Below are 23,872 nucleotides of genomic sequence, written 5' to 3'. Positions count from 1 at the left end.
AATGCTAAGCCAAAAGAACAAAGCTGGAGGCATCATGCTACCTGACTTCAAACTACACTACAAAGCTACTGTAACCAAAACAGCATGGTACTGGTACCAAAACAGAGATATAGACCAATGGAACAGAACAGAGGCCTCCGAAATAATACCACATGTCTACAACCATCTGATCCCTGAAAAACCTGACAAAAACAAGAAATGGGGAAAGGATTCCCTATTTAATAAATGGTGCTGGGAAAACTGGCTAGCCATATGTAGAAAGCTGAAACTGGATCCCTTCCTTAAACCTTATATGAAAATTAATTAAAGATGGATTAGAGACTTAAATGTTAGACCTAAAACCATTAAAAACCCTAGAAGAAAACCTAGGCAATACCATTCAGGACATAGGCATGGGCAAGGACTTCATGTCTAAAACACCAAAAGCAATGGCAACAAAAGCCAAAATTGACAAACGGGATCTAATTAAACTAAAGACCTTCTGCACAGCAAAAGAAACTATCATCAGAGTGAACAGGAAACCCACAGAATGGGAGAAAATTTTTGCAATCTACTTACCTGACAAAGGGCTAATATCTAGAACCTACAAAGAACTCAAACAAATTTACAAGAAAAAAAACAAACAACCCCATCCAAAATTGGGTGTAGGATATGAACAGATACTTCTCAAAAGAAGACATTTATGCAGCCAATAGACAAATGAAAAAATGCTCATCATCACTCACCATCAGAAAAATGCAAATTGAAACCACAATGAGATACCATCTCACACCAATTAGGATGGTAATCATTAAAAAGTCAGGAAACAACAGGTGCTGGAGAGGATGTGGAGAAATAGGAACACTTTTACACTGTTGGTGGGACTATAGTTCAACCATTGTGGAAGACAGTGTGGCGATTCCTCAAGGATTTAGAACTACAAATACCATTTGATCCAGCCATCCCATTACTGGGTAGATACCTAAAGGATTATAAATCGTGCTGCTATAAAGATACATGCACATGTAGGTTTATTGCGGCACTATTCACAATAGTAAAGACTTGGAACCAACCCAAATATCCATCACTACAGACTGGATTAAGAAAATGTGGCACATATTCACCATGGAATAGTATGCAGCCATAAAAAAGAATGAGTTCATGTCCTTTGTGGAACATGGATGCAGCTGGAAACCATCATTCTGAGCAAACTATTGCAAGAACAGAAAACTAAACACCACATGTTCTCACTCATATGTGGGAACTGAATAATGAGAACACTTGGACACAGGAAGGGGAACATCATATACCAGGGCCTGTCCTGGGTGGGGGTTGGGGAGAGATAGCATTAAGAGATATACCTAATGTAAATGACGAGTTAATTGGTTCAGCACACCAACATGGCACATGTATACATATGTAACAAACCTTCATGTTGTGCACATGCACCCTGGAAATTAAAGTATAATAAAAAATAAATAAAAGAGAAAATCTGTTCCACTGGTTACCCAACATAGTTACTTATATAATTCTGTATGAATTTTCATATTTCTCCCCCATCAGACATTGTCCAAAAACAACATTTTTCATATAATCAATGAAACCCTTCAAAATGATATGCAGAAACTTCTAGTTTCTCCATTTTCTCAAACTCTTGTTCCATCTATCCATCCATTTATCTATCTATCTATCTATCTATCTATCTATCTATCTATCTATCTCTGCCATCTATCTAATCCATCTATCTTCTACCGATATTATGCTCATATGGTGATATGATTAGGACATATCTCTTTATCTGGCATGACTTAAAATAGGCCCCTTTTTTTCTGGTGTCATAGGTCTGTCAAGATCACAGGGGATACCAGTTGAAAACAGGTGTTCTCCACACATGTTGTGATGCCTCACTCCTTGCATCAACAGCTCCTCAGGAAACCTTTTCTTACCAGGGATGGTCATTTATACTTACCCTTTGCCACTTAAGGTCTCAGCAAAAGGCCAAAGCTAGCTTTAATCTAGCTTTGAAGCTAAAACTTCTCAATTCACACCCACTCTTTCAGCTGCTGCTGCCAAAATATGCACAGTGAGCTGGGGTTATGAGGTCAGAAGGGCCTCCAGAAGTCCTCTGCTTTGCTAAAACAAATCTCTCTGACAAAGCCATCAAGGTTCCGGCAAATGTGTCCAGCCCCTTTTGCCGCCACCTTTAAGAAAAGGAACATTGAAAGAGGTATGCTTTGTCAACATCCAAAAAAAAAAAAAGTCCTATAATATCTTTCTTTTCAGGGCAGTAAGTGTCTACTTGGATTATATTTACATAACTAAGAATGGTCATTAAAGTGATTCTTCCTAGAATAAATAATGTCTCCCAGGTGACTGAATCCATGTCTAAATTTAAAAGCAGGTGGCAACTTTGAAACTGAGTCTCTCTTGGCAGATAGTGGTTTGTTTTTCTTTGAAAGTACATCTTGAGACATTTCAACTAAAACATTAAGTTCTTGTTTTAAAATTTATTATTATTTTCTTCTAAAAAGGGGGATACATGTGCAGAATGTACAGGTTTGTTACATAGGTATGGATAGTGAAATTTTAAAAATATATACACCTGTTTTCATAATGACACTTTTAGTGAAATAGAAAGGTGAATTTAAGAGTAAAATGACATTACTTTTACAATTAATATTTTTGAAGTAAAATAAATTTGACAATTGTTCTTTGGAAAAAACAGCCCAGTGTGTAAACAATCCCTTATAAGTATACATATTTTTATGACAGGAGACTGTCATTTAACTTTATTTGTGAATTTGGAACATGTGAATAAATAAGACAGAGTCATTTTATGAATGTAGATCAGAGGATTGGCACTCAAATGCCAATATGGCCCAGGCTGGTGATACAGGTAGCCTGAACTGGCTCTGAATTATTCAGATGAATTCTGAAGATGAAGCCACCACTGAGCTCCAACTGGACTTTGATTAAAATATGCAAAAACACATTATTCACTTTTAACTCCATTCATTCCTTATACTCTATATTCAACCCATCAGAAAATCCTTTTTTTCCCCCCTTCTACTTCAAAAATGTATCTGGAATTATTACAATAGCTTCCTAACAGGTATCTCTGTATCTGCCTTTCCAGTTACCAAAAACTAAACAGAAGACAGGAATTCTTTTGTAAGTCAGATTTCTTTAGTCAAAACCCCCTGGTAACACTCAAAAGGCAAAACCCTTACAATGGCCCATAAAGTCTCACATGTTCTGATCCCCTTTTACCTCTCTGATCTCATGTACCTTGCTCACACCACTTTAGCCACAATGACCTATTTCCTATTGCTGGAACATACCAGAAGCACTCATTCAGCAAAATCTTTGACTTTCTTATTCCTTGTGCCTGGGAAGATCTTTTTCCTTCTTCTTATACAAGGCTATCTCCACATAATCTGGTAAAAAATCAACTGGCACAACACCAACTGGTTTTATGGTAATACAGTTCTGATGGTAACCTCCCAGAGTTGGCATCAGAATCCACAAGTTAGGGGCATTCCATAAGACTGCCTTTACTTCAGATGCCTGCCATACTTCAGGGATCACCAAACAACCTGTACTTCTGACCAACTGGCTATAAATTTAGGGGTTCTCATGACTTCCTCAGGTTCAATAGTTTACTAAAATGACTCACAGAACTCAGAATAGCACTGTACATAGGATGAGGCCTAGGAGGGTCCTAAATGCAGAACTTCCATGCCTTCTTTTTGCGTAGGCCAGGTGCATCATTGCTACACACACCAATGTGTTTGCAAGAGAGAACTCTGAGAAACTTTAGTGTTCAGCGTTTTTATTGGGGATTTATTATGTAGGAATGCTTAATAAAACCATTGACCACATGATTGACCCTAATGGCTAGCCTCCCTCCTTTCTGTGGATGTTGGGCTGGCCCAAAGTTGCAACCCTCTAATTACACAGTTGCTGTTTCTGGTGACCAGCTCCCATCCTGAAGCCTACTAGTGGCCCACCAGGGCCCACCATGAGCAATCTCATGAGTGTAACAGAGACACTTCTATTACTCACGAAACTTCAGGGATTTTAGAAGCTCTATGCCAGAAACCTAGGACAGAGAAAATAATATGTTTTATTATATCACTTCTCAAAGCCTCCAAGTTCTATTTCAAATGTCACATTTGCAGGGAGCCTTTGCCTGACCAACTGTAATAAACAACCTGACTCGAGTTTTTAAATAGTTGACTACTGAGTTCCTTGAAAACTTTTACTTCCATTTTTCTTTGGTCCACATCCGGACAGGCTGACAAGAAAGCCCATGTATGCCTCCTCCTTTGGCATCTGTGAGAAATTTAAACCTTGCAAATCTCCAGCTTTCACATGGAAACTTTTCTTCATTCCCACCCTTTAGCAACTAGAAACACCTACCTCTCCATCTAAGGGAGGAGACAACCCCTCATATTGTCTCATGCCCAATTTCTGCCTCCAAAGAAAGAAGAAGTAAAAACTAAAAGACAGAAATGAAATCCACAGGCAGACAGCCCGGCGCCACACCCTGGGCCTGGTGGTTAAAGATCGACCCCTGACGTAATTGGTTCTGTTATCTATAGATTACAGACATTGTACAGAAAAGCACTGTGAAAATCCTTGTCTTGTTCTGTTCCGTTCTAATTACTGGTGCATACAGCCCCCAGTCACGTATCCCCTGCTTGCTCAATTGATCATGACCCTCTCACACAGACCCCCTTAGAGTTGGAAGCCTTAAGAGGGAAGGAATTGCTCACTTGGGGAGCTTAGTTTTTGAGGTGTGAGTCTTGCCGATGCTCCTGGCCGAATAAAGCCCTTCCTTAACTCGTTGTCTGAGGGGTTTTGTCTGTGGCTTATCCTTCTACACATCTAACTCCATTAAGTTAGCCAAGTCATCTTATGCCCATTCTTCTCTCCCTCTGGAGTCCCTTGTGTGAGTAATAAGCTTTCTCTCAAATTTATTTGGTGTGTGGAGTGTCAATAGTTACAATATCTGAACCACATTTTGGGTGAGGATTCATGTTTCCTCTCTCCCTCTCAATTTCAACCTCAAAATATCATCTTAACTGAAACCACTTGTTTTTCCTACATCTCTTCACAATAATTTCAATTTATGTTTCCTAGTTTAATTTTTGCCATACACTTTATCAACATCTGACATATTATAAATATTATTTCCTTTGTTTACTGTGCGTTATTTTCTCTATAAGCTCCACTATGGCAGAAATTTATGTTTTGTTTTGTTTTGTTTTGTTTGAGATCTCTGTCACCCAGGCTGGAGTGTAGTGGCACGATCTCACTGTAGCCACCATCTCCCAGGTTCAAGAAATTCTTGTGCCTCAACCTCCCAAGTAACTGCATTAAGTAACTGTGTGCCACCATGCATGGCTAATTTTTATATTTTTAATAGAGACAGGGTTTCACCATGCTGCCCACAGTGGTCTCAAACTCCTGACCTTAAGTAATCTGCCCACCTCAGCCTCCTAAGAAGTGCTGGGATTACACACATAAGTCACCATGCCTGGTCTGTTTATTTTATTCCTATAATTTTAATATCTAAAACTGGAGTAGTTATTCAAAAAATATTTGTTCAAATACAGTATTTTAACTTTTATACTGACATTTGTCAACTGATACAGTATCATTTTATCTTGAATTAAATTATCAACTGATTTAGTAGCTTGAAATCATTAACTTTACTTAACTCTCTTGTGTGGGTCAGAAGTTTGCCTGGATTTAGCTGGCCAGTTCTTGTAATCTCAGCCAAGTTCACCCATGAGTCTTTGTTTGACTGCTATTTAGCCAAGAAATTAGGCTTCAGGTGTTAGATGGCTATTGATTGGGGAAACAGGGGCAATGAATCCTCTGACTCTTACTGTCCAGCCAGAGCTTATTCACATGGTATCTCAGTAGAATTCCGAAAATAAGAATGACTGTTCAAAGCCAGTGCCACATGCTACTAGTCCTTGTTCAAAGCCAGTGTGATGTTGTTCTGCCACATGCTACTAGTCCAAGTAAGTCATAAGTCAAGCCCAGATTTAAGAGTTGGAAAAATTCCTTTTTTTTTTTTTGAGATGGAGTCTCACTGTCACCCAGGCTGGAGAGCAGTGGTGCCATCTTGGCTGACTGTAAGCTCCACCTCTCGGATTCATGCCATTCTCCTGCGTCAGCCTTCCGAGGAGCTGGGACTACAGGTGCCCACGACCACACCCAGCTATTTTTCTTTTTTTTGTATTTTTAGTAGAGATGGCATTTCACCGTGTTAGCCAGGATGGTCTCGATCTTCTGACCTTGTGATCTGCCCGCCTCGGCCTCCCAAAGTGCAGGGATTACATGTGTGAGCCACCACGCCTGACCTCCATTTCTTGATAGTAGAAAATGGAAAGACACATTACAAGTGATATAGATTCAGGGAGGAGAAGCATGTTTTGTAGTAAGCCACAGATTAATTTACTTATTTTCTCAATGAGGAAATCAAAAACATTCTTCTCTCTGCATTATTTAAAAAATATAAAACAAAAGAGTCAACATATTTTGAACCCTTACTATGTACCAGTCCACAAATCCTCATTAAAATCTTCTACCTGTATACTCCATCACTCATATATTTTTCTTTTATTTCTTGAAGATGAAATTCTTATATTTCCTGTCTCTGCAACATATGATTTTCCATTATTACAGCTCTCTTCTTCCTACAATTACCAAAATACGCCTCCTTTTTTTTCCCTCCAAATTATTACATAAGGTGGGATTAATGCAGTCTTATTCTATTATCTCAACTCAGGAAAGGTCTTCATGCTTTAAAAAAAAAGCTTTGTTTTTTCAATAATAACAGCTAATATTTTTTTAAGTTTTTCTTTTTACCCTTCCCTTATGTGATTAGATCTTATGGGATACTGAGGAGATTTCTGCTTCTTTTGCAAATCTCCACAACTGTTAGATTAATGCCTTATAGACAAAAATATAAGTAATGTCAATAATTCCTGGAGGCCAGAGATTTAACTTGACAACCTGTTTATACTATACCCAAGAAAACACTAATTTCAATTATTGCTGCTTTCTGATGTCATTGAGGAGTTAAAGAAGACTCCAAATAGAAGACTAGATATTAAGGAATAGAAGTTTGGAGAATAAATAAAAGCATACAATTAAATTTGACTATAACTGGTAAGAAACTATTTACAATGGTGGTGAGACTATTTGATAACTAATAGGACAGTTATATTTAGTTTAAAAAATGACAGTTTTATTAAGATGTAAGAAAAAGAACTAAAAAGCAATTAAACATTTGTGCCGTGATTCAAGAAATAACAGATAGCTTGTCTGTCACACATTTTGAATAAAATAAAATTTTAGAATGAAAGAATATAATTAGGCTGAAAAATATCGCCAGAGTAAACAATGTTATATATATATATATATATATATATATATATATATATATAAAACTGTTAGCTAAGCAATATGTTAAATGTCAGTGAATTGTAATCAAAGTAAGTTTGAAATGAATAAGGATAAGAACTTGGTAAAACACCATATAGCAAAGGATTCAATTATGTCTTGACTATGGCGGTAGTCTCTCAGAAATAAAAAGGATAGGTAAGAAAGTATAGGTAGACATATGTTAAAGTAAAATACTCAATGTTATATTTTACTTCTCCCTTCTAACTCCTGTGGTTTTTTTCTGAACAACTTAATTTCTGAAATTACATTTTGGCTATCTTGAGATTTCTTGTTGGATTTTGCTTAACTTGATCACTTAAAGACAGTAGTAAAAGCAAAGAAATATGAAGTAGTAACAGAAATAAAAAGTCTCTTGATCTATATTTTATAAAATATTACATTCTCTCTACAAAATTGCCATATAGTCTTAAAAACCTTTTGTATACTTAATAAGATATTCCCTCTGTATGCTTTCAGTGTTTGAGGCCAACATGAAGGGAAGGAAAGTATAATTCCTAATTATTTTTCCAAGTGACTATTTAGAAATATTTTAGCTGTGGCCAGCTACATGTGGGTGCCCAACTACTCCTTTAAGATAAATGGTGCATAGATGAGCCTTTTGTGTGCTCCTCAAACTCTGCTCTCCCTTGATCTTCAGAATATACCTCCTTCCAAACACTCACAGATTACATAGCTAAAGCACCTACCACTTACGTGAAATAAATGTTTGGTTGATTCATTCATTTTTCCTTGGGAGCAAATGGAAATAATGAAATAAGAATTTACATAAGACTACTTCTAGGAAGTATGATAGAAAGCTTGTACCATAAAACATGGGTTTTTAAAAAATAAAATATAAGTTAGTTTATAGTCACAGGTGGATGAAATTAGAATTATATAAGTTACATATTTATAGTGCTGTAATTTTGAAGAAAAGGACATTTATTAAGTGCATATTAACAACTAGGCACTGTGGTTTTTATATATGAATCAATTTAATATTCTCAATGTTCCTATAAAATAAGCATCAATCTTGACATAGAATAAAAGTAATATTTTTTCAAGTCCTAAAGCAAATAAATGATAGGGCAAGTATTTGAACCAATAATTATGTGACTCCAAAGCCAATGATATTTCTATTTGCTTTGTGATTCATTTAAAATATGTATTAAATCTATAGAGAGATAATAAAATATGTTAAAGGTAAAGAAAAATTGGAATGATTAATTCAGCTTGATATTATTGAGTAAATATTAGGCATGGGGGTGTTAATTTTTTCACATAGGTCTTAAACCAGTTGGTCTTAGAACAAAATTCCATACAGAATAGAGCACATTAAAAGACAGAAGAATGGTTTCTTTGTGGAACTGTAAAACATTCTACACAGCTGTTTGACAAAGTGTATCAGAAGATATAGGTAAACACAAGACTGGGGCATATAACAAAAGCTCGAACCTTTGAGCTTATAGTACAGACAAGTGAAAAATTAATAGGCATTTTTTAGCAGAAGATTAACATAATCATATACATCAGTTGAATGAATAAATACATGAATTTGTATGTCAATGGACAAATATTTTAGTCTTGAGATTTTTCCCTTAAAAGGCCTATATGTTATTCTAGAATATTTCATGAAGTTACTTATAAACAAAAAACATTTATTTTTAAATGGCTCATTAATATGACAAATACAGTGGCTTATTTTTATTACAGACTATATCTCTATAACTGTCTTCCTGAGAGTTTTATTGAAATGTTATAGTTTTCTGTGATAGAGAGGTGTTTGAGGCAACAGCTGTTTAATTGACACTTTTTGAATTCCATCTTTATCTTTCTATTCATTAGATATTCATTTGGAGTTAAAAAAATTAAAGCCCATCTGTATCTTTCTCCCCCACCGCCCAATACCAATTTTACATATCCTGATGTGCCTAACTTTACATTTGCAGAGGCATGTGCCTGTTAGCTGAGAAGTGTCATCTTGTTTACAGAATGGGTGACAGATCCTTTCCACTTTGCTTAGTGGTTCTCACCTAAATTACTCTTGAGAAAATGCTCTTTGAAGATGCAACCAGATGGTTTCCCTCACATACTTGAGAAGCAGATTGGCAGTTTTAGTTCTGTTTCATCAATTGTTGAGTGGCTATTTCCTATCTTCCCCATGGGTTAGGATGCCAGGTAGATTTATGTCCAAAAACATACAGAGAAAATAAATTCTCAGTAAGTTCTTTCTTAGCAAGTCATTAGACAGAAATCTGGCAGACTGTACTGAGCAACTCCTCAGTGCTGCAGAAATGTTTCATCTCACTGGGGTTATTTGCTGCAATTGGAATGAGGTCAGGAAATCTCTTGAATTCATCATGCCACACCAATGACTTGATTTGTTTTTTCTAATGCTGGGTGAGATTATGTAATTAGCATTACCAGAAAAGGTATCATTCGAGGGGTCATTTTTACAGTGTTGTATCTAGAGTAATTATGAATATACTGAGCTAGAAATGAAACTCTTTCCCCTGACCTTTACTACCTAAGTCATAACAGCTCCTTTTTACTTCGTGTCTTCCTCTTCCACCCCCATCTCAGAACTCACAGGTATCAGAGCTTCAGAGTATACAACAACTGCCTGCATGATCAAATATAGAGCCATTCTCAGGGCCTCATGGTTTTAATGTTCATCTGCTATTGACTGGTAGAGTACCTAATGCTGATCATTTTGCTCCTCATCAAATTATTAGCAAAGCTCAAATGATTTCTTAATAACAGTGATTGATTAGGAAATTACTTTTTTATTCCATTGGATTTTTGAGTCACAGGAATAAAAAGAATACAGAATTCTTCTAATTCAAATTTAGATTTTCCCTTACTGAATATTTTAGAAATTGATCTCACTTTAATTTGTTATTCCAAATCAGAAATGTTATTTACATTCTCCAAAATGTTGGCAATTTTACATTTGAGTTTACAAATTGCTCAATTAGAGCAGAAAGACTCAATCCAGCTGCTTATCAGGATGTAAAAAGGTCTGTGTGATTGGCATCATGCTCAGGACCATCATCCCACCCCAACCATTTCCATGCATCTATTGCTAGATAATGTGAATGTGTGACATTACATAGAAACAGAAACTTTGCAGATGTAGTTAAGATTATAGATCTTAAGAAGGATCCTACACAGGATTATCAGATGGACATATTCCATTCCATTCAGTAGAGAAATATCTTAAGCTGGAGTTAGAGATACATGGCAGGAAGAGAAGTCAGAATTAAAATTGCGGGAAGAAATTTTTCTATTATTTATGGCTTTGAAGATGGAAAGGGCAACATGACAAGGGGTACAGATGGCTTTGAGGAGATGGGAGATGTGCCTACCTGTGTCACCAAGGAAACAGAGTACTCACTTTTACAACTGCTTAGAAATAAATTCTGCCAACAACTTAAATACATCTGGAAGTAGATTATCTCCAGAGCCTCTAGAATGCAACACAGTTCTGCGTATAACTTGATTTTGGCCTTGTGAGATTTTGGGCAGAAAACCCAGGTGAGTCATGCTATACCAGAACTTCTGACCTACAAAAATGAGAAACAAAAATGCGTATTGTGCCATACAATTTTATATTTTTGATATATGTTACAACAGTGATAGAAAATTAATACAGGCGTGATATCAGCAACATGGCAGAACAGGGATCTCCTAACTCTCCCTCCACATACAGGCACACCAAATAAACATGTATTCATGGATCAATTCTTTCTGAAAGTCAGATTAGAGACTCCTTACCACGAGGCAACTGAGGAAACATCCACACCAAATGAGAAGGAAAAGCTAGGGCACACAGGTATCAGCCCCTACCTGGGCACTGTGCTATAAAATCAAGAGAGGAATCTCCAACACTGAGCTTCTCCCTATGGAGAATAGGTTTTTGACCTCACATATACCACACTAACTTAAACCCACTGTTTGACTCTTAATTCACCTACTCTGGGAGTAAAGAGGATTAAACACTTCTCTTTTCTAGACCACAGGAACAAAGCAGCAGTTTTATATGGAAGTGCAAGCACTTACAGGGTTTTCATCCCCCAGAAGAGTGTATAGAAGGGAGTTAATGAAACCTTCCCAGTATTTCTCCACAGAAAAGGTATATGACATACTCTTTCAGTGGCTACCATGTGGCCTGGATTCTAACTAGCTTTCGTCAGAAAGTTAAAAGGGCAGGCAAATATTAACCATCGCCAGACTGAGAAAAAAAAAATTGACATTTAGGACACCTACTCCTCTGGTTCACCCCAGTGATAACTCCAGGTCTATTAGCCCCTCCTGGAAGGAATTTGCCCACATATTGAGTATCTCAACATTTATAGTTTCCACCCAAGTGACTGCTTCCCAAATCTCTTAATTCTGGGAGCAGAGGGTCCTGGCATACAAGTATCTCTCTAGACCACAGGAAAAGAGTAACATTTTTTATACAGGTATGAAAGCACTTTCAAGGGAATTATCGCATAGAAGCCATGCAGAGAAGGGGCTTTAAAACGTGACTCTTTATTTTTCCCTGCAAGGAATTATAACACAATTTTGCACTGGCTACTTGGCTTCTAACTAACTTACATCAGAAAGTTAGAGGGACAGACAAATGTTAGCCCTCTTTAAGCCTGAGAAGCACATTGATACTTCCTGACCCTTTTTCTCCAAATTACCCTAGCAATACCTCCTGTTCTATGAATCCCTCTTGGAAAGTGTCCACACCTTGAGCACCCCAAATTTAATAGCTTCTACCTGAGGGACTGCATTCTAAACCTACGTCTGGAAGGAGGAAGGATTAGACATATGCAAATCTCCCCAGATCATAGAATAAAAAGTTGGGTTTACATGAGCACAGAGATAGTCCAGGGCGTACACTCTTTCGAAGTAATGCAAAAGGGGCAGGAACATGCAGCTTCCATTTACTATCTGAGAGAGGGTTGTGCACACAATTCCAGTGGCTACCTGATGTCCCAGCTTCTAACAAAATTGGGCATAAGGGAACTTACAGAACTTACAGGGCAAACAAACAATGGCCTTCTATCAGCTGGAGCCAAAACTCAGCACTTTATGAGCTCCATCTCCAACTTGTCCCAGTGATGAATCCAGACCTACCTATTGTTCCTAGAAGAAGCCTGGCCAACCACTTAGTGTCACAGCATTCATAGTTCTCACCAAAGATACTGTCTCCTTAATAATCTAGCTCTGGGAGTCAATGGGGCTTTGTATTTCTAAGTAGTTGTAGACCATAGTAAACAAAGAGGTGAACTTACAATGGGTAGACATACAGCAGCTATCTCCCTAGAATCTCAGGCTACAGCCTGAATGTGATCATAGGCATTTGACACAGATTGTCTTCACAGCTTAGTGCAGACAAAGTGAGAGATAAATTGCAATTCAGTTTCTCCATGAAGATAGAAGTAATTGAATCACACAACCAACACCCTAACTTTTCCAACAACATCTAGAGAGTCTAACTCCTACTTTGCCAGTCTCATGGCACTGATAAGGTGTGACACACCCTAAGCTCCAGGTGGCTACCAAAAACAGAGACAGCAATATAGACAAAAATACAGATCTTAGAATACCATAAAATCATTGAACAGACAGACTGGTGAGATTCTTCTCCTACAAAAAGCCATTCTGGCAAGACAGGAAGAAATAGTCATCTTATAGTATGCAAAGACAACAATACAGAGAGTCAAGGAAAATAAAGAAACATAATATATTTCAAATAAAAGAACAAGATAAATTTCTGAGTGGAGATATGTTTTTTCCTGGAAGGTAACACGGTGATTATAAAGATTACCATTGAGTTCAGGAGAGCATTACAAAAACAAACTCAGAATTTCAACCAAGAAATTATATGTGTATTATATATATGCAGAGTAGATCAAGCAAAAGAAAGGATCAGTGAACTTGACATGTCACTGGAATCATACAATCTGAAAAGAAGAATGAATAACAAAAAGGAAGGAAGGAAGGAAGGAAGAAAAAAAGAAAAAAATCAAAGAAATAATTACAGAAAATTTTCCAACCCTGTGAAAGGAAATAGAAATCTAAACCCAGAAAGCCCCCAAAATAGCAAATACCATGAATACAAAGGGACCCACACTGAGAACCATCCTAATCAAACTACCAAAAGTTAAAGACAAAGAGAGAGTTTTGCAAGCAGAAAGGGAAAAGTGAATTGTTACATAGAATGAAATAATCATAAGTTTACCAGCGTATTTTTTCAGCAGAAACCTTCTTGACTAAAAGAGAGTACAATGACAGATTGAAAATCCTGAAAGAAAAAAAATTGCCAACCCAAAATACTATACCCAACAACCCATCTTTCAAAAATGAAGAGGTAATAAAAACTTTCTCAGACAAACAAAAGATGAGAGAGTTTATTACCATTAGAAGGTTCTTACAAGAAATGCTAAAAGGCGTTATTTAAGCTGAAGGAAAAGGACAATAATTAGTAACGTTAACTGAAAGTATAAAACTCACTGTTAAAAGTAAGTACTTTGTCAAATACAAAACACTATGATACTGTAAATCAATTGTGTCTCTAGTATAAAGGTGAAAAAGCAAACCTATGAAAAACAGCTAAAGCTACAATAATTTGTTAAGGATACAAAATATTTTTAAAATGTAAATTGTGACAATAAAAACACAAAATGAGAGAAAGTACAATAAAAACTCTAGTTTGTGCATGTGACCAAAGTTAATTTGTAATCAGCTTAACATACCCAGTTAGAAGTACAAGATTTTTATTTGTTTTTTTTTTTTTTTTTTGGAGACAGAATTTTGCTCTTGTTGCTCAGACTGGAGTGCAATGGCATGATCTTGGGTTACCACAACCTCCACCTCCTGGGTTCAAGCAATTATCTTGCCACAGCCTCCTAAGTAGCTGGGATTACAGGCAAGTGCCATGACTCCTGATTAATTTTGTATTTTTACTAGAGACAGGGTTTCTCCATGTTGGTCAGACTGCTCTCGAACTCCTGACCTCAGGTAATCTGCCCACCTTGTCTTCCCAAAATGCTGGGATTACAAGTATGAGCCACCATGCCTGGCCAAGTATAAGATGTTTTATGTAAGTTTATAGGTAACCAGAAAGTGAAAGTCTGTAATAGATACACAAAAGATAAAACAAAAAGATTCAAAGACTATCACTATAGAAAGTCATCAAATAACAAAGAATAAAGAGAGAAACAAACAAAAGATGTACAAAACAGCTAGAAAATAATTAACAAAATTGTACTAGTATGTTCTTATTTGTCAATAATTAGGTTGATTATGAATGCATTAAATTCTCTAACAGCACAAAACAAACAAACAAAAAACAGATTGGTCAAATGTGTAAAAACAAGACTCAGCTATATGCTGCCTACAAGAGACTTACACCACATTAAGGGCACTCAGACTGAAAGCGAAGGAACAGAAAAAGATATTCCATGCAAAGAAACAAAAAGGGAACAGAGGTAGTATACTTATTTTTAGATAAAATAGACTTTAGGTAGAAAACTGTAAAAAGAGACAAATATGGCCATTATATAGTGGTAAAATTGTAATATCAAGAGGACATTATAATTATAATTATGTATGCCCTCAACCCAGGTCCTAAATATATAATGCAAGCATGAAGAGACTTGAAGGAAGACATATTGCAACACAATAATGAGATATAAATTATTATTTGATAACCTTTCAACATTGGACAAATCTTTCAGACAGACTATCAATAAGAAAACATTGAATTTGAGCTAGACACTAAAAAAATAGAACCTAACAGACATATACAGAACATTCTACCCAATGGCAACAAAATACATATTTATATTAAATATCTTCTGACCACAATGGTATAAATTAGAAATCGATAGCAGGAGGAATCATGGAAAATGAATGAACATTCGGCAATTAAACAATATGCTCCTGAACAACTACTGGGTCAAATAATAAATCAAAAAGGAAATTTTAAAAAAAATCTAGAGACACAAAATTGAAAACATAACATATTGAAATTTATGAGATGCATTAAAATCAGTTCAAAAAGGGAAGTTTGTAGCAATAAATGCCACATCAAAAAAAAAAAGATCTTAATATTACATCACAAAGGACTAGAAAAAGAAGAATAAATGAAGTCCAAAGCTAGTAGAAGGAAAGAAATAAAAATCAGAACAGAAATAAATAAAATATAGAGTAGAAAAATATTATCAATGAAATGAAGAACTGGTGTTTTGAAAAGCTAAACAAAACTTAAAATCCCTTAGCTAGACAAACTAAGAAAAAAAAGCTAAGACTGAATAGATAAAATCATAAGTGAAAGAGGAGACATTACAACTGACAACACAAATGTCAAGGATCATAAGAGACTACTGTGAACAATTATATAGCTGCAAATTGGACAATCTTTAAAAAATGGGTAAATTCCTAGAAACATGTAATCTACCAAGACTGAATAATAAAGAAACTGAAAATTTCAAAAAACTAATAATGAGTAAAAAGATCAAATCAGTAATTAAAAATCTCTCATCAAAGAAAATTCCAGGACCATATGGCTTCATGACTCAATGCTACCAAATATTTAAAGAACTAATAGCAGTCCTTAAACTTTTTCAATACGTTAAAGAGAAGGCATACTTCCAAACTCATCATATGAAACCAGCATTACTCTGATCAATGCCAGACAAAAATACTATGAGAAATGAAAATTGTAGACCAATATTACTAGAGAACATAGATGCAAAAACCCTCAACAAAACGTCAGCAAACTGCATTTAACTGTACATTAAATGGATTGTTTACCATGATCAACTGAGACTTATCCCTAGGACGCAATGTTGGTTCAATATATGCAATATAGTCAAATATATATATTAATAATTATGATTAATCATATTACCAAAACGAAGGACAAAAGCAGTTTGATCATCTCAACAGATGCCAAACAAGCATTTGGAAAATTTAAATATCATATTTTCATGATAAAACATACAACAAGTTAGGTATAGAAGAAAATTTTCTAAACACAATAAAGGCCATACATGACAAACCCACAAGTATCATCGTGATGAAAAGTTGGAGACTTTTCTTCCTAGATCCGGAAAAAGATAAGGAGGTCTACTCTCACTACTTCTATGTAACAGTACTTGAAATCCTAGGCAGAACACTTAGACAAGAAAAAGAAGTAAAAAGCATTCCAATAGTAACAAAGTAAAATTTTCTGTTTGTAAACACATAATCTTACATATAGAAAACTCTAAAGGCTCCACTACAGAAAGTTAGAGCTTATTAATTAGTTTAGTAAAGTTGTAGGATGCAAAAATTGCCTTACAAAAAATTAGTGGTGTTTCCATGTAGTAAAAACAATCTGTCTGAAAATGAAATTTAAAAAAGAATCCAATTTATGATAGCATCAAAAACCATACTTAGGAGTAATTTAAGGAGATAAAATATCTCTATACCAAAAACTATAAAATATTGAAATAAATTAAAGATGATAAAAATAAATGGAAAGATATCTTGTGTTCATGGATTGCAAGAATTAATATTGTTAAGATATCCAGACTATACAAAATCATCTACAAATTTAATGCAATCCCTATCAAAACATAAATGTCATTCTTCATAGAAAATGAAAACAATCATAAAATTTCTATAAAACTACAAAAGTCTCCAAATACCAAATGCAATTCTGACCAAAATGAACAAAGCCAGAGGCATCACACTACATGACTTCAAAACATACTACAATGCTAAGGTAGCCAAAGCAGTATGGTACTACATAAAAACAAAACATAGACCAGTGGAAAAACCAGACATCTACAGTCAATTGATTTTTAACAAAGGTTTCAGGAGCATGCAATGGGGAAAGGACAGTCTCTTCAATAAATGGTTTTGGGAAAATTGTATATTTACATACAGAAGAATAAAAATTGACATTTGTTTTACTATTTATGTAAGAATAAACTCAAAATGGATTAAAGACTTAAACATCAGACTTGACCCTATAAAGCTACTGGATGAAAACAGAGAAAAAGTTCCATGACACTGGTTTGGGCAGAGATATTTTGGATATGACCCCAAAAGAACAGGCAACAAAAGCAAAAATGAACAAATGGGATTTCATTGAAATAAAAAGCTTCTGCACAGCAAGATAATTAATAGAGTGAAGAGACAACCCACAGAGTGGGAGAAAATAATTTGTAAATTGTACATTGGATGAGGGGCTAATATTTGAAATATATAAGGAATACAAGCTCCTTAATAACAAGAAAACAAGTAACCCTATTAAAAAGAGGCAAAGGGCTTGAATATGTATTTCTAGACTTACAAATAGCTAACAGATATATGAAAAACATGCTGAACATGTCTAATCATCAAAGTAAATTAAAACCACACCGGGCGCGGTGGCTCAGGCCTGTAATCCCAGCACTTTGGGAGGCCGAGACGCGCGGATCATGAGGTCAGGAGATCGACACCATCCTGGCGATGACACGGTGAAACCCCGTCTCTACTAAAAAATATGAAAAACTATCCGGGCGACGAGGCAGGCGTCTGTAGTCCCAGCTACTCGGGAGGCTGAGGCAGGAGAATGGCGTAAACCCGGGAGGCGGAGCTTGCAGTGAGCTGAGATCCGGCCACTGCACTCCAGCCTGGGAGACAGAGCGAGACTCTGTCTCAAAAAAAAAAAAAAAAAAAAAAAATTAAAACCACAGTGACACATCACCTCACACTTGTTAGACTGGCTATGATGAAAAAGATAAAAGATAAGTGTTGGCAAAGATGTAGATTGAAGAGAACTCTTATACTCTCTTGGTGGTATTGTAAATTAGTATAGCCATTTTGGAAAACAGCTTGGAGTGTTCCCAAAACCTAAATATAGAATTACCATATGATTGAGCAATCTCTTTACTGGTTATATACTCAAAGGAACTGAAATCAACATACCAAAGACATATGCACTCACATGCTTATTGTAGCGCTACTAACAAAAGCCAAGATATGGAAACAACCTAAGTGTCCATGAAAAGATAAATTCATTAAAATATATGTGATGTATATTATAAAAATTGTGAATACCAGATGAATTCACTTATGTCCAACCAAACTAAATAAAGCCAGGAGGCCATCAAGGGGAGGGAGAAATGGGAATTCAAACACCGTATTCCTGATAACAGAATACATTTCAAAAATTTCCACCAAACCACAGCCTGGTACAAAGAACACCTCTACCAGGACATCTTTCCAGTAACTGTCTATTTTCCCTTGGCCTGATGTAACCATTGCTTATTTATTATTGTGGCCAAGAATTAGTATTTTAAATTGATTTATGTAATATTTATGTGATCCGCCTCCATTTGCCTTTAAAAACTTCCACTTTATTTGTGTCACTGGATATGCCTATAGCCCTCGAGGGTTCACCATAGCGTTCATACCCAGGATTTTCAAATTCCCTATTTATTCCAGAATAAATGTTTTTCTCTGAAGAACAGAATTCTCTTTTTTTCTTTTTAGGTTCACAATATGTTCCATATAATACTATTCAGCCTTAAAAAACAAAACAAACAAACAAGCAAAAAACCCAGAAAAGTCTGCCATTTGGAACAACATGGTTGAGCCTATATTCTCTAGGTTCAATCACATTGTTGAAAATGGCCTGGCACAGAGACACAAATATCATATTATCTCACTTATATGTGAAATCAAAAAAATCAAACTCATAGAAATAGAGAATAGAATGGTAGTTACCAGAAGCTGGGGGAATGGGATAAATGGGGAAAAGAGACATGTTGGTCAACTGGTATAAAGTTTCATTTAGATAAAATTTTGAAGTAATGTTTTAATTGATCAGTGAGTACAGTCTGGAAGAATCTGGAAGAATAAAATAGAAAAAGAGTACCTTGAAAAGATTATTGATAGCAAAAATTGGACATTAAAGATTTTATCAGTAAGTGTTCAGAAAGAAGTAAAGAAAATTATGGAGAAATTGTGAATCACCTTAGAAAAACCTCAATCTCTGTGAACACTATTGATAGAAATCTGAACTACAAGAACACTGCTGTTAAGCGTTTTGTGAGAATTGAGGAATATGTTATTGGAAACTTGCGAAAGGACTCTTGTTATTTTAGTGGCAGAATGCTTAGTATAAGGATGTCCTGCAGCTATGAGGAATGATGATACGAAGAGCTATTTTTTAGTCTAAGCCTCAGAGTAATGTTCACTTTTCCCTTGATCTCTCTTGTGTCTCTAGCGTTATGAAAAGACTATGCCCAGGCTGTGACACGTGGGAAAAAGTCGTTACCCTAGTTGTCCTAAACAAAGCCACCCCGAAGTTGTCCTAAACAACAAAAAGTCAAGTTACCCTAGTTGTCCTAAACAAAGCCACCTTGAATCATCTTACACCCAACCACCTCCTTACCACACGAGTCAGTCCAATGAAATTAGCAAAGCTACCTCACTGCCCACCTCAGAAGAATGAGTAACAATCCTTTAGTTTTATGTGCCACTATATTTTTGTGATTATTTGCAATGCAGCATTATTTTCAGCCAATAGTCAATGGACATAGTGTGATTATTTATATCATCTATCTTTTCAATTAAACAATAAGCTCCATGTGGGTAGAGACTATAGCTCTATTCACGATTTAATTATCTTTCAAACTCTAGAGGGGTAAACATAGTGGGCAATGATTTCATAAGTAAGTTAAGTGGTGTTGTATAAGCAATAATAGAAACAATGAAAAATCAGCTTCTTTAGGATACTTTGTGAAAAATACGATTGGTAAATAGGGTTAGGCCAATATAAATATTTTGGAAAAAAATAAGGGAAAGAAGCAAGTACATTCACTTAGGTGAAAGGCAGGAAAGAAGCAAGTACATTCACTTAGGTGAAAGGCAGGATATGCAATAAGAATTGATAAAAAAGGAAGTTGTTTAGGATCTCACCATTAATAAGTGGAGAAAAAGGGCAAAGGTACAGATTTTTGAAAAGTATATGAGATTTTATAAATCTGTCCAGGCCGGGCGCAGTGGCTCACACCTGTAATCACAGCATTTTGGGAAGCGGAAGTGGGCGGCGGATCACCTGAGGTCAGGGGTTTGAGACCAGCCTGGCCAACATGGTGAAATCCAGTCTCCACTAAAAATACAAAAATTAGCCAGGCATGGTGGCAGGCACCTGTGATCCCAGCTACTCGGGAGGCTGAGGCAGGATAATCACTTGAATCCGGGAGGCAGAGGTTGCAGTGAGTCGAGATTGCTGCACTGTACTGCAGGCTGGGCAAAAGAGGGAGACTCTGTCTCAAAAAAATAAATAAAGAAAATAAAATAACTCTGTCCAGTATTCAGTATATTTTTCAGTGTTGTGACTTGTGCTCTAAGGTTTCAGAAACATTAATTTGTAATGACTGAAGACATTCTTTGCTCTCATTTCTTTTTTAAAAAACATAAATAGGTGACCCATGACATCCTCCTGTGTGTCTGTCGTGCCTGAATTGTAGCAGATAATCTGTACATGAGTAATGCAACTGCCCATCATCTAAACCTAATAAGGCAAGTGTTTGAGAGCCATGGATGCCTGCAATTTGTCAGCATGACTACAAAAGAAGTTACTGCATCACATGTTGACTCCTTTGTCTGCCAGGATGGTACCTAAAAGGTCTTATTTTTCATAAAATTTTAAGACTTTTGGCACAGAGGCATTATGGACTTGAAATCAATAAAGTGCCAATAAAAACACTCTTTCTATCGGTGAGGATCTAGAGACACTTATGACTTCTTATGTTTGCTTGTTTAGGCATTGCTCTAATTTTTAATGTTTATATATTATTATATCTATTTCTGTAAAACTATTGAAGATATTGGATGATTTAGGTAAATATTAACTTTGGAATAATCTATAAAATTATGAAATTGTGTCAATTATTTTCCAAGTAGTTATTTACTTCGGTATTCAAGTATAACTATTGCCTACTTATATTTGTAGAATAAAATGTGTGAAATTAATTTATTATTATAGCTATTTTATTTTGTTAGCTCATTTTTATTAGTGCAATAATATATTTCAGGTATAAATACCAATCTATTTTCTGAGACATTTTAGTGCAATAGCCATTTCTCTTCATATGGAAATATATTCACTTCAGTACAAAATTAAGAAAACTGAAATTTCAGTTAAAGAGTTAAAATTTTTGAAAATTCCTTAGTAAACTTTTTATAGTTGATTGATATTCTCTAATAGAGTTGATATTTTACTCAATTTTAATATATATTTGTCCTCCTTAAACAACACACACTAGTTTTTCTATTAATACCTTCCAAATGTCTCTTTGTATCATTTACTTACTTGAGAAACTTCAGATATTGTCATATTATGATTTAAGAGAGCAAGAGTACCCATTAATATTATTTATTAAATTGACCAGTTCAAAAACATGAACACAAATGCAAGGATTTTCCCCTATAATCAATACTAGGGTTGTTATTCTATGAATTGAGTTATATCAATAGCAGTCAGATAATTTGCAGAATATTATGGTGCAATCTGTGCTTTCAAAGATAGAATGTAAAAAATGTGGAAAGATGCCCCTATTGAATTATAAGAATAATGATAATTTTAGAAAAAGCTTTACACTGTAAAGTTAAAGGACCTATGACACTAAAGTAAAAAAGTCTGTGGGTTATTTTACTGGGGAGATTTACAACCTATTCTTTGTAAGTCAGATTCTTAATAATTTCTACATATTTTTAAATTAGAAAAATATTCCAGGATAAACTATATAACTGTTGCATGTATAAATGGAAGGGGTGATGCAAAACTAAAATATATATGTCTACAATTTTAAGAAAAAATGTTGTTTCAAATATTTTTGAGGGTTTGTAGAAGAATATGTTTGCTTCTACAAAAATCAAGAATGGTTTGCATACTGTTTAAAGAAAGAGTTGACATTTGTAGGATAAAAATGTTGAAGTATTTTTCTACCTTCTGGTTTGGAGTCTTCATAGACAAGAATGTTATAGCTTTACATTTGCAGAATGTATAGATTTCTTCTTATTAAATATATACCATTTTGCAAGAGTTATACTACACATTGAGTATTGTGGGAATTCAAACATTAACATATAACTCTTATCTCTAAGGTGCTTATTATGCAGTTTGGGAGCTATTACACACTAATGTGAAAAACTATAAAAGCAATTGTCTTAGACCATTTGGTTCCTATAACAAATTACCATAGACTGGATGCTTAAACAACAAAAAATTATTTTTCACAGCTCTGAAGGCTGAAAGTTTGAGAACAGGGTGGCAACATAATTGGGTTCTGGTAAGGGCTCTCTGCCTGTTTGCAGAGGGTATCTTCCTGCTGTGCCCTTGCATGGTCAAAGAGAGCAGAAAGAAAGGAAAAGCACACTTTATTGTTTTGTATCTACATTTTGTGTTGTTAAGCTCAAACTGTTAAGAAAGGCCACAAACAAGTGAAATTTGATGTAAATAGAATTTCCCTTTAATGAAAGTACTTGTGAGGCAATGTAAACTGTAAATAAATGTAGGGAGCTTGGAATCAGCAATGACTTCTGTCAAGATACTGACCCCACATAAATATAAAATATATGTAACATGGACGATAGAGCATAAAAGAAAATTTGAACCTACCTTATGGGTAGATTTGAATTACTGGCTTAAGAGGCTGAACTTTGTTCCCTGTATGATTACTCCAAGTGCATGGATTCTTAGAAGATACATCTGGAACCACTTCCAGAAGCAAATGAAAAAATTAGACTGCAGTCCCATCTCCCATGTTTAAACTCATTCAGTACCATTTCGATAAGTTTTTCATATAAGTATTGTATACAAAACTGAAAGCTAAAAAATAAATGTTCTAGGTCACAGGGAGTCAGTAAACTTTTAGGAGCAAGGGTGATTTTATTAAGAAGACTAGGCCGGGCGCGGTGGCTCAAGCCTGTAATCCCAGCACTTTGGGAGGCCGAGACGGGCGGATCACGAGGTCAGGAGATCGAGACCATCCTGGATAACACGGTGAAACCCCGTCTCTACTAAAATATACAAAAAATTAGCCGGGCGAGATGGCGGGCGCCTGTAGTCCCAGCTACTCGGGAGGCTGAGGCGAGAGAATGGCGTAAACCCAGGAGGCGGAGCTTGCAGTGAGCTGAGATCCGGCCACTGCACTCCAGCCTGGGCGACAGAGCGAGACTCCGTCTCAAAAAAAAAAAAAAAAAAAAAAAAGAAGACTAGTATGCAGGTGGCAAAAAAATAGCTAAATAATAAATAAAATAATTTATTCACATCATCAAGAGGCACAAAGATAGAGTTGGTTTTGGTGGTCTGTGGAGGTCCCACACAGCAGACAGTCTAGCTGTTGTAAGCCATAGGGACAGAATATATATTGACTTTGCTTGC

This window comes from Trachypithecus francoisi, unplaced genomic scaffold (genome assembly GCF_009764315.1).
Source record: "Trachypithecus francoisi isolate TF-2019V2 unplaced genomic scaffold, Tfra_2.0 Lachesis_group11, whole genome shotgun sequence".
Taxonomy (NCBI): domain Eukaryota; kingdom Metazoa; phylum Chordata; class Mammalia; order Primates; family Cercopithecidae; genus Trachypithecus; species Trachypithecus francoisi.
The sequence above is the reverse complement of the archived record's forward strand: the minus strand, read 5'-3'. Positions refer to the sequence as shown.